The 19550-nt window shown below is 37.5% G+C and overlaps 1 protein-coding gene and 1 pseudogene across 4 annotated transcripts in view; one reads left to right on the top strand and one right to left on the bottom strand.

Moving 5' to 3' along the window:
- SPIDR (scaffold protein involved in DNA repair) overlaps window positions 1-19550 on the bottom strand; it is a 487671-nt gene that overhangs the window by 388009 nt on the left and 80112 nt on the right. The gene's annotated exons all lie outside the window — the stretch shown is intronic.
- On the top strand, window positions 17742-19189 carry LOC132664852 (E3 ubiquitin ligase RNF121 pseudogene; annotated as a pseudogene).

The following is a 19550-nucleotide window of genomic DNA, read 5'->3' as shown; positions in this document are numbered from 1 at the left end:
AAAAAAATACATGGAGACAAAATGAAAACACAATGGACCAAAATCTTTGGGATGCAGAGAAGCTATTCTGAGAAGGAAGTTTATAGCAATGTAGGCCTACCACAAGAAGCAAAAAAAAGGGGCGCCTGGTGGCGCAGTCGGTTAAGCGTCCGACTTCAGCCAGGTCACGATCTCGCGGTCCGTGAGTTCGAGCCCCGCGTCAGACTCTGGGCTGATGGCTCGGAGCCTGGAGCCTGTTTCCGATTCTGTGTCTCCCTCTCTCTCTGCCCCTCCCCCGTTCATGCTCTGTCTCTCTCTGTCCCAAAAATAAATAAAAAACGTTGAAAAAAAAAAATTAAAAAAAAAAAGAAGCAAAAAAAAGCTTGAGTAAACAAACTAACCTTACACATAAAGGAGCTACACAGAGAACAAACAAAACTCAAAACCAATAAAAGGAAGGAAATAATAAAGATTAAAATTGACATGAACAAAATAAAAACTAAAAAAAGAATAGAACAAATCAATGAAACCAGAAGCTGGTTCTTTGAAAAAATCAACAAAATTGATAAAACTGTAGCCAGACTCACAAAAAAAAAAAAATAAATAAATAAAAGAAAAGAGAAAGAAAGAAAGAATAGAGGACTCAAATAAAAATCAAAAAGGAAACCGAGAAATAATTGGCACCACAATACAAAGGATTATAAGACACTATGATGCAAAGTATGCACCATGTACAATATGAATGAAATAGAAAAATTCCTAGAAACACATTACCTCCCAAAACTGAATCAGGAAGAAATAGGAAATTTGAACAGACCAATTACCAGCAATAAAACTGAAGAGTAATCAAAAACATCCAACAAACAAAAGTTCAGGAAAAGACGGTTTCACAGGTGAATTCTACCAAACATTTAAAGAAGAGTTTATACATATACTTCTCAAGCTATTCTGAAATATAGAAGGGGGAGGAAAACTTCCAAATGCATTATGAGGTGGCTGCATTACCCTGATATCAAAACCAGGTTAAGACACTATTAAAAAAGAAAACCACAGGCCATTATCTTTGATGAACATAGATGCAAAAATCCTCAACAAAATATTAGCAAACCAAATCCAATAATACTTTACAAAAAATCAGTCACTACAATCAAGTGGGATTTATTTACAGGAAACAAAGGCGATTCAATACTTGCAAATAAATCACTGTGATACATCACATCAATAAGAGAAAGAGTAAGAACCAAATGATCATTCCAAGAGATGCAGAAAAAGTATTTGAAAAAATACAACATCCATTCATGACAAATACCCTCAAAGAAGTAGGGTTAGAGGGAACATACCTCAACATAATAAAGGCCTTACATGAAAAACCCACAGCAAACATCATACTCAGGGAAAAACTAAGAGCTTTGCCCCTAAGATCAGGAACAAGACAAGGATGTCTCCTCTCACCACTGTTATTTTTACCATACTACTGAAGTCCTAGCCACAGCAATCAGACAAGAAGAAATAAAAGGCATCCAAATTGGTAGGAAGAAGTAAAACTTTCACTATTTGCAGATGACATGATGCTCGATCTAGAAAACTTGAACAACTCCACCAAAAAAACTGCTACATTGATAAATGAATTTAGTAAAGTTGTAGGATACAAAATCAATGTACAAAAATCTGAAGCAATTGTATACACCAGTAAGGAAGCAGCAGAAAGAGAAATTAAGAAAACAATCCCAATTATAATGCACCAAAAATAGTAATATACATAGGAATAAACCCAACTAAATGGAAATAAACTAATAAGGTAATAAGGAGAGGATGTAGCATGCAAACATAAACCAGAAGAAGGCTGTAGTGGTTGTAATAATATCAAACAAGAATAACTTTTAAAAAATATTACTAGAGGGGCACCTTGGCGCTCAGTTGGGGTAGGCATCTGACTTTGGCTCAGGTAATGATCTCGCATCGGGTTCAGCTGGGAGCCTGAAGCCTGCTTCATTCAGATTCTGTGTCTCCCTCTCTTTATGCCCCTCCCCATTCATGCTCTGTCTCTCTCTCAAAAATAAGACATTAAAAAATAAATGAATATTACTAGAAACAGAGGTACATTTTAAAATGATACAAAGTAGTTCATCAAGAAGATATAAAAATTATAAACATTTTTGTACCAAACAACAAGGATCAAAATATATGAAGCAAAAACTGACAACTGAAAAGGGAAAATAGTACAATAATTGTTGGAGACTTAACTACTCTACTTTGAGTAATGGATTAGAAAACTTGGCACAAGATCAATAAGAAAACAGAAGAATTTAACAGCATTATAATATCTATACATCTATAGAACTCTTTACACAAAAGCATCAGTATACACATTCTTTTCTTTTGCACAAAGAACATTCTCTAGGACAGACTATATATTAAGCACAAAACAAGGCTTGATAAAGGTAAAAGGACTGAAATCTATGTATGCTATTCAAACAAGAATGGAATAAAGTTAAAATACAATAACCACTAGAAATCTGGAAAAATTGCCAGTATAGAAAAAATAAACAACACAGTACTAAATAACAAATGGGTCAAAGAAAAGATGACAAGAGAAGGTAGAAAATCATTAGAAAGTAATCAAAATGAAGACACAACATACCAAAACTTATAGGAATATAGCTAAAACAAGCCTTATCAGAATTAACCTAACCCAATAAACCAACAGAAATTATAGTTTCTAGCTAGAAATGTATATATTAAGAAAAAGAAGAAAATTAGAAGGAAGGAAGGAAGGAAAGAAAGAAGGAAGAAAGAAGAAAGTTCTCAAATCCATAACCTAACCTTTGACTTTAAGAGCATATGAAACCTAAACTAAGTAGAGAAAAAAACAGAGAAGATTAATACAAAAATTAATCAAATAGTGAAGACAAAAATACTACATGTTAGCAAAAATAAAAGTTGATTCTTGGGAAAGATGAATACAATTGACAAACCTTTAGCTAGACAGATGAAGAAAAAAAGAGAAAAAGGTCAAATTGCAAAATAAGGAATGAAAGCTGAGATATCAATGCTGACCTTACAGAAATAAAGAGTTAAAAAGATATAGCATAAAGACATGAATGCAAACAAATTAGATAACTTTGAAAAAGACAAATTCCTAGGAAAACATGAACAACCAAAACTGAATCAAATGGAAATAAAAAAATTGGGATAGAACTATAAGAAGTAAATAGATTGAATAAATAATTTTAAAACTTCCTAAAAAGAAAACCCTAGTATATCCTGTCTTCCCGGGTAAATTCTACCATTTACAGAAAATACCAATTCGTTACAAAGTCTTACAAAATTTCAAGAGAAACACTTCCAATTGTGGGTTGGATTTTGTCTTGCAAAAATACATATACTGAAATCCCAACTCCCAGTACATCAAAATGTGACCTTAATTGGAAACAGAGCCATTGCAGATGCAATTAATCAAGTTAATATGAAGTTATTCTGGAATAAGGTAAGCTCATAACCCAATATGACTCATGTCATTATAAAACAAGGAAATTTGGACATACACCCACTGAGAGAAGGTCATATGAAGACTGGAATTTTCTGCCACAAGCCAATGAACTACCAGAAGCTTGGAGAGAGGATGGAAACAAATCTTCCACAGTACCTTCAAAGGGCTCTGCTGACACCTTGATCTTGGACTAACATCATATTTTGGATTACAAAACAAATCTATACTTTTAAAAAAGACTGAAATTATACCAAGCATTTTCTCAAACCACAATAGAATTACTAGAAATCTGTAACAGAAGAAAAAATAGAAAATTCATATATGTAGAAATTACATTTTTAAAAAATGTTTTATTTATTTTTGAGAGAGAGAGAGCACAAGCGGGACAGGGGCAGAGAAAGAGACGGGGATAGAAGATCCAAAGTAGGCTTTGCACTGATAGCAGCAAGCCCAATGCAGGGCTCGAACTCACGAACCATGAGAACATGACCTGAGCTGAAGTCAGATGCTCAACCAACTGAGCCACCTAGCCACCCCCGAAATTATACACTTTTAACCAACTTACATGTCAAAGAAGAAATCACAAGAAAATTAGAACACACATCAAGAAAAATGAAAATAATAACACAATATACTGAAACTTGTAAGATTCAGTGAAAGATGTTTTCATGGGAGATTTAGCACTGCAATGTCTGCATTTAAGAAAAAGAAGAATAAAGATGTGAAATAAATAATCTAACTTTGTATCTTAAGGAACTAGAAACAGAAGAGCACACTAAACCCAAGGTTAGCAGAAGGAAAAATAATAAAGATTATATTAGAGGAAATTAAAATAGAAAAAAAAAATAGAATTAATGACACCAAAAGTTGATTCTTTAGAAGATCATTAAAAATGACAAAATTCAGCTAGATCACCCTAAATAAATCAAATAAAGACAAAAAAGCAAATAAATCAGAAATGAAAATGGGAGAAGTACTACCAATCTCAAAGAAATAAAATGAATTATAAGAGAATACCATGAATCAGGACACCTGGTTAGCTCAGTCAGTAGAGCATCTGACTCTTGATTTCGCTTCAGGTCATGATCCCAGGGCTATGGGATAGAGCCCTGCATCAGGCTCTGTGCTGAGCATGAAACCTGCTTGGGATTCTATCTCTCCCTCTGCCCTTCCTTCTCCCCTACTTGCACTGTCTCTCCAAAAAAAAAAAAAAAAAAAAAAAAAAAGAATACCACGAACAAGCAAGCTGTACACCAAGTTAGATAATCTATAAGAGATGGACAAATTCCTAGAAACATACACACCACCAAATGAAAACTAACTCAACAGAAAAATCTAAGCAGAATTATAACAAGTAGAAGTTAAATCAATAATCAAAAAGTGTTCCTGTTAAGAAATGCAAGGCCTAGATGGCTTCACTGGTTATTATTTCTACCAAACACTTAAAGAAGAATTAACAACACCAATCCTTCTAAACCCCTTCAAAAAACAGAAAAGGAAGGAAAACTTCCTAACTTACTCTATAAGACCAGAATTACCCTGATACAAAGGCCATACAGAGACCCTATCACAGAAAAAGAAAACTACAGATTAATATCCCTTAAAAATAAATCCAGCACCATACTGAAAGAATATGCACCATGATCATGCGAGATCCATCCCAGCAAAGAGTGGTATATATATGAAAAACAATTAATGTAATACACTACATCAATGGAATGAAGGGGGTAAAGTAACATGATCATTTCAATTAATGTAGAAAAAGCACTTTACAAAATCCAACACCCTTTCATGATTAAAAAGAATCTAGGAATAAAAAGGAACTTCCTCAGGGTACCTGGGTGGCTCAGTTGGTTGAGCATCCGACTTCGGCTCAGGTCATGATCTCACGGTTCTTGAGTTTGAGCCCCACGTTGGGCTCTGTGCTGAAAGCTCAGAGCCTGGAGCATGCTTTGGGTCTGTGTCTCCCTCTCCCTTGGCCCCTCCCCTGCTCATACTCGGTCTCTCTCTATCTCTCAAAAAATGAATAAATGTTAAAAAAAAAAAAAAAAAAAAAGAAACTTCCTCATCCAGATATAGAATATTTATAAAAAACTCAAAAGCAATATCATATCCAATAGAGAAAAACTGAAAGCTTTCCCCTTGGGTGAGGAATGAGGTAAAAATGACCATTTTGCTACTTCTATTCAATGTTGTACTGGATATTCTAACCAAAGCAAACATGAAAAAAGAAATAAATGGCAAACAGAACAGAACTCTCTTATTTGCTGGTGGCATAATCTTGTATACAGAAAATCCTAAAAATCCATAAAAAAGGGTATCAGAAAGAATACATGAGAAATAAATTTAAACAACGAGGTAAAAGGCCTATATATACATTTGAAAATTAAAAAAATATTGCTGGAGGGGTGCCTGAGTGACTCAGTTGGTTAAGCATTCGACTTTGGCTCAGGTCATGATCTTACAGTTGGTGTGCTGACAGCTCAGAGTCTACAGCCTGCGTTGGATTCTGTGTCTCCCTCTCTCTCCGCCCCTCCCCAGCTTGTGCGCACGGGCGCATGCGCTCTCTCTCAAAAATAAATAAACATAAAAAAAAATTTAAAAAAACATTGCTGGAAAAAAATCAAGGAGATCTAAATAAATGTTAAGACACTCCATGTTCACGGATTGGATAATTTAATACTGTTAAAATGGCACTATTACCCAAAATGATATATACATTAAATGCAATCCCTAAAACTTCCAATAGCCTTTTTCACCTAAATGGGAAAGCTGGTTCTCAAATTCATATGGAATTGCTAGAGGCCCTGAATAACCAAAATAATATTGAAAAGAAGAACAAACTTAGAGGACTCATACTTCTCAATTTCAAAACTTACTATACAGGTACAAGTAATCAAAACATTCTGGTTCTGGCATAAGGATATACAGACTGTTTTATTGTTTTATTAAACAGAACTGAGAGTCCAAAAACAAACCAATACATCTATGCCAAATGATTTTATCAACAAGGGGTTCATGACTTTTCAGTGCAAGAAAAGTCTTTTCAACAATGAAAAGAATAGTCTTTTCAACAAATGGTGCTTGGACAGTAGGATTTTCACAGGGAAGAATGAAGGTGGATCCCTGCCTCACACAACACACAAAAATTAACTCAAAATGGACCAATTACCTAACTATATGAGAAAAAACTATAAAACTCTTAGGGAAAAAACACAGCTGTAAATCTTCAAGACTGTGAATTTGGCAACAAATTCTTAGATATGACACCAAAAGCGTGAGCAACAGGAGAAAAAATAGATAAAAACTGGGCTTAAAATATATATATATATATATTTTTTTTTGCTTCTAAGAACGTTATCAAGAAAATAAAAAGGTTCTGAGTAACATCAGCATCATTGTGCCATGAGTCTTTCCCTTTGTCTCCCTCCTTCAATATACAACCAGTAGTATCTCCATAGACCAACAAAGGATCCTTGGCACAGCATGCCAGAATTGAGAGATCTATACACATGTACATCTGAATATGGGTGGATTGGACCTGTGGAGGCAGCAGAACTTGGAGAAGAGCAGAAGCAGCACCTGGTGACCCCAGTGATTCCAGGAATGGCAGTGCCCATGACCCCAGTGCCTTTGACCCTGGTATCCCTAGCAGTGGTAGCTGGCCAGTGACTCCCTTATCCCCATGCCCATGACCCCAGCAACCCTGGAATTGGGACTGGGCCTGCAGCCTTGAGACCCCAGCAGCACAAGAAATGAGAAGGGTGCTAGTGACCTTATGGCAGAGGGGATAGGGGTGGAAAACATGCTCCCAAATATAGCCAGAAGCCACGCCAGGTAAGAGAAACAAAAACTTGTGCTATAGTGCCACCTGACTGCAGAAAAGCTTCTGACTGCCAACCTGTTAAATTGTTAAAAATTAAAGCAAAAACAAAACTTTACCTGTATAAGAAAGGTGTTCACTACTTTTAGAGTGCCTGGATGGCTCAGTTGGTTAAGCATCCAACTCTTGGTTTCAGCTCAGGTCATGATCTCAGGGTTTGGAGGTTCAAGCCCTGCATCTGGCTCTGCACGAACAGCATGGAGCCTGCTTGGGATTCTCTCTCCCTCTCTCTGCATCTCCCCTGCTCACTTGCTCTCTCCCTCTCAAAATAAATAAATATTTTTTTAAAAGGTGTTCACTACTTCAAATGCACTGGGAGAGGCACATTTTATGAAACATAATGAAAAATCACAGCAATATGGTATCACAAACATAAAACACCAATTCCACAACAACCAAACACAAAGTCATGTAAGAATGGGATCTAATAGAAATTTCAGAATAGCTATAATGAAGAAATCAATAAACTACAAGAAAAGTCAGAAAGGCAATAACGGAACTCAGATGTCAATAAAATTAATAAACAGAAGTACTTTACCAAAGAGATTAAAATCCTATAAAAGAACCAAGAGAAATTCTTAAGATGAAGAACTCAATCAATGAGAAGAATGCATTAGAAAGCATTGGTAATAGAGCAGATGAGATGGAAGAGAGACTAAGCTCTCTGGAAGACAGGAATCTAGAAATGATTCAGGTAGAAGAAAGAGAACTAAAATTTTTTTTTAATGAGGAAATCCTAGAAGAACTATCAGACTCCATTAGGAGAGCTAACATTAGAATAAAATGGGGGTGCCTAGGTGGCTCAGTTGGTTGAGCATCCAACTCTTGATTTTGGCTCAGGTCATGATCCCACAGTCATGGCACCGATCCCTGTGTCAAGCTCTATGCTGAGCACGTAGCCTGCTTAAGATCTCTCTTTCCCTCTTGCCCTCTCCACCGTTTGTGCTCTCTCTCTCTAAAATTAAAAACAGAATAAAATGTATACTAGAAGGAGGAAGAGGGTCTATTTAAAAGAAAAAAAAAATTTAGTGTTCATTTTCAAGATAGAGAGAGAAAGAGAGAGAGAGCACTAGTGGGGGAGAGACAGACAGAGAGAAACACAGAATTTGAAGCGGACTCTAGGCTCTGAGCTGTCAGCACAGAGCCCGACACGGGGTTTGAACCCATGAACTGCAAGATCATGACCTGAGCTAAAGTCGATCGCCTAACCAACTGAGATACCCAGGCTCCCCAGAGAGGTTATTTTTAAAACAGTTGAAAATTTACTAAACCTGAGAAACTACAAGTAGAAATAAACAGTCCACAAAGCTAAAAGATCATCTTACTATCTCAATATAAGAGACCTTCTCCAAGACACATTATTATGAAACTGTAAAAAGTTAATAATAAACAAAGAATCTTAAAGGCAGCCAGGGGGGGAAAAAATTAACCTACAAACGAACCCCCACTAGACTATGAGATTTCTCATCAGAAACTCTACAGGTCACGGGGTGCCTGGGTGGCTCCGCTGGTTGAGCGTCCAACTTCGGCTTAGGTCATGATCTTATGGTTTTTGAGTTCGAGCTCCATGTCAGGCTCTGTGCTGACAGCTCAGAGCCTGAAGCCTGCTTCGGATTCTGTGTCTCCCTCTCTCTCTGTCCCTCCCTGCTCACACTCTGTCTCTCAAAAATAAACATTAAATAATAATAATAATAAAAATTAAAAAAGAAAAAAGAAAAAAAGAAACCCTACAGGCCAGGAGAAAGTAGAGTGACATATTCCAAAGTATTGAAAAATAAAAACTGCCAGGCAAAAATACTCTATCCAGCAAAGTTATGCTTCAGATATGAAGGAGAAATGTAGGACTTCCCAGACAAAAACTGTAGAAGTTCACCACAATTAAATTTGCCTTACAAGAAATGTTGAAAGGAGCTTTTCCACCTGAAATAAAAGACAAAGGATCCCCAAATTTGAGAAAGGAGATAAACAGACAGAACCAGAACATTTTAACTCTGTTTTAGAATAGGGCATTAAACAATTACAGCATACGTGTTGAAGGGAAAACATTATTAACAATAATTATAGCTACTACATTTAGTAACAAATTCAAAAGCATAAAAAGGGATAATTTGTTGCAACAAAATTAAAAGAGGAGAAGAAAAGTGATGTAATTTGTATAGAAAAATGAAGAGGGGTGTCTGGGTGGCTCAGTCAGTTAAGAAGCCGACTCTTAATTTCCGCTTAGGTCATGATCTCACAGTTCACTGGATCAAACCCTGCATCAGGCGCTGCACTGATAGCACAGAGTCTGCTTGGGATTCTTTCTCCTCTTCCCACCGCATGCCACCCCGCCCCTTCCCTGGTCATATGCACACTCGCTTGCTCCCTCTCACTCTCTCTCAAAAATAAACATTAAAAAAAAATAAAAAGACAGATAAATTGTCATCATCAGAAAAAGGATTATTTTACCTATGAGATATTTTATACAAACCTCATGGTAACCACAAAACAAATATCTAGAGCAAAGACACAAAATGTAAAAAAGGGGGATACTCTGAGAAATCATCTTAGAAAACCACCAACTTAAAAGTAAACAGAAACACAAAGAAAAAGAAAGAATGAATATATGAAACAACCAAACACAAAACATAAAATGACAGCGTAAGTCCTCATACATCAATAATTACCATAAGTGTAAATGGATTAAAGTCACCAATCAAAAGGCACTGAATAGTTGGATGGATTTAAAAAAGAAAAAAAAAAAAAAAAAAAAAAAAAAACAGCCCAAATATATGATGCCTTCAGGAGACTCATTTGAGTTGAAAAGACAAACACTCAAAGTGAAGAGCTGAAAAATGGTACTCCAAGCAAATGATAACCAAAACAAAGTGGGTGTAGCCATATTTGTAACCATATTTATATCACATAAAATAGACTTCAAGCCAAAACGGTAACAAGAGACAAAGAATGACAGTATATAATAAATGGATCAATACATCAAGAAGATGTAACAACCATTAATATATATGTTCCCAATGTGTAAGCACAAAAAATACTTAAGCAAATACTAACAGGATCTTAAGAGAGAAATAGACAATACAATAATAGTAGGGGACTTCGAGACCCCACTATTGACAATGGATAGATCATTCAGAAAGAAAATCAAGGAAACACTGGAATTGAACCATATTTTAGAATAAATAGACTTAACAGACTCATGTAGAACATTCCACTCAACAGAGCAGAATACATATTCTTCTCAACTGAACATGGAACATTCTCCAGGATACATCAAATAATAAGCCACAAAACTAATCTTAGCAAATTTAAGAACACTGAAATCATACCAACTATCAGAGAAGATAGTTGTGGTCTTCTCTGACCACAAGGTATAAAATTAGAAATCAACCAGAAGAAAGTGAGTAGATCTTCAAATATGTGGAAACTAAACAGCACATTTCTAAACAACCAATGAGTCAAAGAAGAAAGCAAAAAGGAAACAAAAAGTTATCTCAAAACAAATGAAAATTAAAATACAATGATTCAAATTTTGTGGGATCAGCAAAAGCAGTTCTGAGAGGAAATTTTATAGCAATAAACTCATATATTAAAAAATCAGATCTCAAATAAACAATCTAACTTTAAACATTAGGGAATTAAATAAAGAGCAACAAATTAAGCCCAAAGTTGGGAGAAGGAAATCATAAAAAATCAGAGCAGAAATAAATAAGACAGGGACCAGAAAAACAACAGAAAGGATCAATAAAATTAAAAGCTGATTTGCTTAAAATATAAATAACTGGCAAACCTTTAACTAGACTCAAATAAATAAAATTAGAAATGAAAGAGGAGACATTACAGTTGATATTACAAAATAAGAAAAAAGAAATGGATAAAGTCTTACACTATTGTTCTTAACTGAAAGGCTACTTATGGCCAGTGACCTGCACCATCTCCTTGGTGAGATAAGCAACTTTAATAATTAAAGTACTATTTTAATATGTGTTATATATTTATCATTTTGATATTAAACAACTAACATACTTTTACTTGAGACAAAAAATATAATCATCTCATTGACCCCAGTATATTATTTATTTTTTAAAGAAAGTCAGGAGCAACTGGAGTGCTAACAACTAAAACCGATGATTACGAAATAATGTTTTTCACCATTTATATAGATTAAGTACTAACCTTTAGAAATAAACCAATTGCCTTGTATCAGACTAAATGACCTGACATCAGAGGACTTTCTGAATGAAGAGGTACACATAGGATTTCATAAAAAGAACTTCAAAAAGTAGAATAATAATTTCAAATTCAGAAGGTGGCACTAGTGTTAATGAGTCTCCCATATATCACTAGTAATTGCCTCCACTCGTTCTACCCTAACTTCTTTGACACTTATTGTCAGCTCCAGCTTACTCCGCTCAGTGATTAGTTTCTCCAGCTGTCTGCTGAAGGGCTAGTTTTAAATTGTAGTCATAGCAGCAGAGCCCTGGAATCTCCTCTTTTAAACCATAACAGGCAGCCCTTTCCAGCCCTCTCAGAAGGCAATACCTGAAAAACCCAGAATGTTTAGGAAAATAAAATCCATAGTGTGATTGTTCTAAGGATAAACAGTCAGCTAAGTTAGTCTTTAATTTGGTGAACCTGGGACCAGTTCTTAAATTTATATTTAAATGCTGTACTACTGGAAAAGGGTTCATTCAGATGGAAAGCAAACACTTGCACTTTATTGTATAAAAGAAAGTGAGTGGATGTAGCTTAATTCTTTTGTGCAAAGATACAGAAATGGTCAAAAGAAGAGAGATAGTAAAGTCATTTGACCATCATCTTATTATCAACTTTAGTTCTACAAGAAGCTGCCTTTCTTCTCCTTGGATAACCTCTGAAATAGAGCTGAGAGCCATGGAAAGTTCAACAACCTAGAGGTCTCAGAGGCGTTTAAGGAAAAACAGAAAAAGACAGTGCTCCTACATCAGCACATCAGGGGAACCAAGACTGGCAGAGTCTTCCAGTCTTATGGAAAGAGCACAAATCCCAGATGCCTCAGTCATAGCTGTCGTAACTAGAGCAGCAAGGGAAAAAGGGAGGGGTGGGATTTTTCTGGAGCACCACAGAAGATGTCTTTTTGGCTTTGGTACCTCAAAAAGTTTGTTTAATCAGAAGTAGGTAAATCCTTCCCAAAACATTTATAATCTGAAAAACATTTTCATTATAATTAATGTTTTAAAAATTGCTGGCATTTGAAAAAGGAAAAATAAACTGTGAAAAAACTACTGAAATAAATCCATGAATAACAAATCTTATTATTCTAATTTCTCTTGTGGGCTCAATTCTTCATACATTCTAAGAATTTTTACATTATTTATGCTATTTTTTCCTCTTGCTCCCAAAAATATAGATTCAGACTGAAGAGAAAAAGAAATTTCCTTATGTTCTTTATTCTTTAAGTTTATTTATTTTGAGAGAGACAGAGCACACTAGTGGGGGAGGGGCAGAGAGAGAGGGAAAGAGAATCCCAAGCAGGCTTTGTGCTGTCAGCAGGGACCCCAACGTGGGGGGTCAAACCCACAAACCATGAGATCATGACCTCAGCCGAAGTCAAGAGCCCCACACTTAATGGACTGAGACACCCAGGTGTCCCCCGTTATATTCTTTTCATTTTAATGTAGTACCTCTAAGCAACTGCTCTCCAAATCAGCATCCAATGCTGTGTTCTTTCCCAAACACTCCAAGCGACATCAACAACCCACTGTACATTTTTTTAATGTTGTTTTTTTTTTTATGTTTAGAGAGAACAGGGTATGAGTGGGGGAGGGGCAGAGAGAGAGAATCCCAAAAGCAGACTGTCAGCACAGAGCCCGAAGTGGGGTTTTATCTCACAAACTGTGAGATCATGACCTGAGCTGAAATCAAGAGTTGGAGGCTAACTGACTGAGCCACCCAGGCATCCTTCCGCTGCACATTCCCAACCCAACACTCTAACTGAAAACTCATGTACTTAAGAATAACCAGTTCTCTGTTTATCAAAACTACAATGAGATATCACCTCACACCTATCAGAAGGGCTAAAATCAACAACACAAGTAACAACAGGTTTTGGCAAGGATGTGAAGTACATTCCTGCACTGTTGGTGGGAATGCAAATTGGTGCACCACTCTAGAAAACAGTATGGAGGTTTCTCAAAAAGTTAAAAGTAGAACTACCCTATGATCCAGCAATTGCACTACTAGCATTTACCCAAAGAATAGAAAAAACACTAATTCAAAGGGATACATGCACCCCAATGTTTACAGCAACATTATCTATATTAGCCAAATCATAGAAACAGCCCAAGTGTCCATCGACTGGTGAATGGGTAAAGAAGATGCAGTATGTATGCGCATACATACATACACACATACACACACACACACACACACACACACACACACACGGATTATTCAACCTTAAAAAAAATGAAATCTTGCCATTTGCAACTACATGGATGGAACTAGAGAGTATTATGCTAAGCAAAATAAGTCAGTCAAAGAAACACAAATACCATATGATTTCACTCAAATGTGGAATTTAAGAAACAAAAAATATGAGCAAAAGGAAAAAAAAAGAGAGAGAGAAAATCCAAGAAACAGACTCTTAACTATAGAGAACAAACTGGTGATTACCTGAGGGCAGGTGGGCAGGGGCATGGGTATTAAGGAGTGTACTTGTGATGAGTACCAGGTACTGTATGTAAGTGCTGAGTCACTACACTGGACACCTAAAACTAATATTACACTGTATATTAACAACTAGAATTTAAATACAAACTTAAAAAATAAAATTATTTTTTTATTTCTCTTTATAAAACTGCTATGGGCTGAAATGTGTCCCCCCAAAATTCATATGTTGAAGTCCATTATACTCACTGACTATGCACATAGCATCATTTACGAAGCATCTGTTGTAATATTTCTCCAGTGGATCAAGTAGTCCTTTTATTGTTGTAGGGGTTCTCTGTACAGTCTGGATACAAGTACTTTACAGATAAATGTTTATTATTTTCTCTATCTGTTAATGGTGCTAAAATTTTTTTTTGTTGTGATGGATTTTAATCTACAGTGCTTTTTTTAAAAAAAATACTTGTGCTTTTTGTAGCCTACCAAAGAAAGCTTTGCTATTCTCTACCTTTTCTCCTAGAAGTTTAATGGCTGAACTTTTACATTTTGATCTATGATCCATCTTAACTTTTATGTATGTGAGATAGGGGGTCAAGGTGACTTTATTTATATGAATATTCAATTGCTCTGGCATTATTTATTTAAAAGCCTTTGTTTTACCCCATTGGATTGCTTTCTTCATCAAAAATAATTTTCAGCTCTCTCTTCTGTTCCACTGAGCTATCTGTATATCTTTAGCCACTATCTGTATATCATTTATACTATCGCTATCTTGATTACTTCAGGTAGTATAAGCCATCCACTTTGTAATTCTTCAACACTGCTCTACAAGTTTCACAATCAACTTGTCAATTTCCCCCTGAAGGGAAAAGGCCTGCTAAAATAATGACGTAGCCACACTAAGTGGGTGGGAGAGGCAGTGATGCAGTCTTGCCATAAACCTGACCCCAGTGCAGCAAACCATAATTGGGAGGGAACTAAGAAACCCAAAGCTTCTCCCTGAGGAGCCAGTGGTTCATATCCCACATCAGGTACCCCAACTCTTCAGACTTGCATCTGAGAGATGATAAAACGTGGCTTTGACAAACAACTGGACTTGGATCCACAAGACCGACAGAGCTGTACCAAACTGAGAAACATCTCCTAAAGTGCTCATGCTCAGACTCACTCACCCCACCACCCAGCCCAGACACAGCTGTTTGAAAAGCACCCAGACCCGATGTCAAAGAAATACATTTGCTAATCTTTGAGTGTCATCCGAGGGGCTGGGGCCTACTGGGATACTCTCAAAATAGGGAAGTGCTGCTGCTGGGTGCCATTTTTAAGTACTCCCTCAACCCTGCTATAAAGCAAAGTTCCTTTCTTATTTTTTTAACACTAGAATATTTTTGTTCATGGTGAGTGCCATTTTAAACCTCCAACAAGTAGTTGTTGCTCTACTTGTGCTCTCTCTACTTGTTGCTCATCTGTGTGCTCTCCCTCCACCTTGCTAAAGCCATTAGGAGCCATTTTTCTTTTTCCTTAGAGGGTACCATCTTAGCACACTCACTCTTCCACTCTCTGCAGCACTACTATCTCCTGAAGGGGAGTTTTTACACACATCTGGTGCCTCAGTTTTTGTAGTTGCACCCCAGGGGTGCTCCTTGATAGCCTGGCTCTTATGGTCAAGGAGGTTTGTGTTCCTAGATCCCAAGGCACTCTACAATTGGAGGCAGTTCTTGGTAGAATACTACCCTGAGGGCTCTGCACACATAGCAGAGTAAAACACACACTAGTGTTTCTGAGAAAGTGGTCTATTTGCTTGTCCAGGAGCTTTGGCTTGAGGGACAGGTTTCTGGTCTAATATACATGTAGGTCCCTATAGACATGCTTTCAGGAAACAAAAGCCATTGGGTACAATCTTTGTATTCTCCCTCTGCCTTGCTCTAGCTTACTGGTATCTCTCAGATACCAGCTTCTCAGAGAGAAGCTTATATTCTTGTCTGGCACCTTTACAGCTGCTGCCTGGGAATATGTCTACATCACCTGCTTCAAGTGGCCAATGGGGCTTATGTTCACAGGTTTCATAAGACTATAACCAATGGTGAAAGAGTTCTTAAACAGCTCAGGGCACAGCAAGAGGCAACAGACCCAGGAGCTAAGTCCATCTATGAAAGAGGCCTATAAGCATATCATCAGAGCTGCAGCCTGAGGGACAGGCTGCTAATTAAACACACATCTAAGGGCTGACTGCAAACCTTACCAGATATCTCAGAAGGCAGGTGCTATGTTCATGCTCGCCTTCTGTTGCAATCCAGAGCAACAGTCTCTTAGAAGGGAGCTCTTACATGTGTTTGTGTCCCACTTCTTGTATCTGGTGTCCCGGTGTTTATGGCTGCCACACAGGGCAGGGCCCTTGAATGCTTGGCTCTGGTCAGGCTCTGACTCTGGCCGGGGGGCCCTTTATTCCTGAGTCTCATGGGACTTTTAACAATTTGAGGGGCAGTTCTTGGCAGGGTGCCAACCCACAGGGCACTGTATAAACAATAGAATAAAACCCCCAGTCTGTTAAAAGAGACCTATTTGCTTGTCCTGGTGCTTTAGACTGATGAACAAATTCAAGGTTGACATACATCTAGAGGATACGGACTCAAACAGAACATAAGTAGGTGGACACCATCATTCGGCCCTCCCTCTCCCTCACTACAGCTTGCCAGTATCTCCCCAAAGGAAGCTTATACACTAGCCTGGAGTATTGAGTTTTACAACTGCTATCTAGAGGACTACTATAGATCTCCTGCTCTGGTGGCCAGGAAGGCTTACACTTGTGGTCCCTCAGAACTGTCTATATTTGCATACTTGAAAAGCTCCTGCCTAAAGATCTGGCTTCCAATCAGCCTGGATTTTGTGCTAGCTGAGATATTCCCCTATGGGAACTGACCAGTCTTGGCACATCCTGAGTAACTTATTAAAAATAAGTTAGGCTGGGGGCACCTGGTTGGCTCAGGCAGTTGAGCATCTGACTCTTGAGCATCTCAGCTCTGGTCTTGATTTCAGCATCATGAGTTCAAGCTTAGTGTTGGATTCTGTGCTGGGCATGAAGCGTATAAAAAATTAAAAAATAAATAAAATAAATTAGGCTGTTTGGACAATCATAAAAAAATCAAGAGACAACAAAGGACTAGGATAAGGTTGAATGTCAAAGTTCATTTCCTACAAGAGACCATTCCTTCAAGACTGGGAGAGGTGACTGTTTCAGCTAATACGCAGCAAAATGAAGAAACAGGAATGTGTTGTAAGTGAAAAATTAAGATAAAGCCTCAGAAAAGAATCCTTATGAAACAGAGGTAGGTAACTTACCTGATAAAGAATTCAAAGTAATAATCATAAAGATACTTACTGAACTTGGGAAAAGAATAAACACTTTTTTGAAGTCAGAATGTCAAAAAAAGCGTTAGAAAATATAAGAAAGAACCAAACGAAAGTCATAGAACTGAAGAATGCAATAACTGAACCAAAAAAAATGCACCAGAGGGGTTCAGCAGCAGACTGAATAAAGCAGAGGAATCAATTGAACTCAAGACAGGGCACTGGAGATCACCCAATCAGAGCAGCAAAAAGAGAATGAAAAAAAGTGAAGACAGCCTCAGGAAGTAATTGGAAAACAGACTAACATTCACATTATATCTGTTGCAGAAGGAGATGACAGAGAAAAGGGTAGAAAACTTATTTGAAGAAATAATGGCTGAAAATTTCCCTAGCCCAGAGAAGGAAAGAGACATCTTGGTCCAGAAAGCCCAGAAAGTTCCAAATAAGATGAACCCAAAGAGATCCACACCAAGACACTTTATAATTAAAATGTCAAAAGTTAAAGACAGGGAGAGAGATAATCTTAAAAGCAGCAAGAGAAAACTATAAGTACAAAAAAACTAAAACAAAAACAAAACACAACCCAGACTATAAGCAGATTTTTCAGCAGAAACTATTCAAGCCAGATATATTCAAAGTGCTGAAAGGAAATAAACTTCCAAGCAAAACACTCTACCAGCAAAATCATCATTCAGAATTGGAGAGATAAAGAGTTTCCCAGACAAAGAAAACCTAAAAGACTTAATCTAAACCAGCATTACAATAAATGTTAACAGGACTTTTTTAAGCTGAAAATAAAAAGTGCAAATTCAAAACAAGAAAATATATGAAATCAACCTTGGGGTTGTCTGTACCAGCAGTTCTCAGGTGGCTTGGAAGGCGACAAAAGCTGTGACAGCAGAGAACAAGATCCATATCATTAGGAACCTCCACCTATGCAGTTTCACTGTGAAATAGAAGGGGAACAACCCACATCTGAAAAAGGGTCACCATTTAGTAGGAGCAAAAGTGTTTGTTTCCACTGCACCAGGAGCAGCTGGGCCACCACCAAAGTAGCCATGAGGATGAGGATCATTTCAGTGTGCATGGCTTCATGGCCACAGTACTCGGTATACACACATGTGTGCTCAATCCTCCACTGCTCCTCTGGGGAGAGGTCTGACATATCAACCTCTTCCAGCTCCCGTTCCCCGGCAACACTCCTCCAACCTCAACCTCCAACACTGCCACCATCTTCATTGCTAGTACAGACAACTCCAAGGTTAGTTTGTAAGCGGTTCCTATTAATCTATAAAAGCAGCTATACCGCCATCATTGTTGGCTATGTGGCTTCATGTTTACCCTCTTTGATCTCAACTTATTATTCAAAATCAAATCAGAAGATGCCATGGACTTTGGCATTTCTCTCCTCTTCAGTGGCCACTACTATGGGGTACTTGAAGAAGACTCTGCAGAAACATGTTCAGATTACATGGCATCTACCGTAGGGTTCTATAGTGAGTTGGGCATGCCTATTAAACACCTCTCTGACAGTGTATGTGCCGTGTGTGGGCAGCAGATCTTTGTGGATGTCAGTGAAGAATGTGTCATCAAGAACATATATAAGCTGTCTTGCAATCACGTATTCCAGGAGTTCTGCATCCTTGGCTGGTGCATTATGGGAAATAAGCAGACATGTCCCACTGCAAAGAGAAGGTGAACCTCAAAAGGATGTTCAGCACCCACTGGGAGAGGCCTCACATCATGTATGGGCAACTGCTGGATTGGCTTCAATACTTGGTAGCCTGGTAGCCTGTCATCATTGGCCTGGTGTAGCCATCAACTACATCCTGGGCATGGAATAGTCATGAAGACAAGCATCCATCCACTATGGACCTCAGGGCACTCTCCTTCCTGCCCTCCAAGATGTCCTGGGTAGGAAAGATGCAAAGGCACTTGGGCCGCTCAGGACCCCTCCAGCTATGTCCAGGCTGGGGAGGGAGATGATGGAGAGCCAGCCAGTGGGGCTGTCAGCAGTGGGAGCTTTTTAAAAGAAAACTATTTTGATAAATTAAAAAAAAAGAAAGAAAGAAAAGATATGAAAGTATAACTCTCATTAGTAAAGGTAAACACATGGTAAAAATGGTGGATTTATCACTCATAAAGCTAACATAAAGGTTAAAAGGCAAAAGTAGTAAAAATAACTATAATGATTAGTTAAGGAAT

This window comes from Panthera onca, chromosome F2 (genome assembly GCF_046562875.1).
Source record: "Panthera onca isolate mPanOnc1 chromosome F2, mPanOnc1 haplotype 2, whole genome shotgun sequence".
Classification (NCBI taxonomy): domain Eukaryota; kingdom Metazoa; phylum Chordata; class Mammalia; order Carnivora; family Felidae; genus Panthera; species Panthera onca.
The sequence above is the reverse complement of the archived record's forward strand: the minus strand, read 5'-3'. Positions and strand labels throughout refer to the sequence as shown.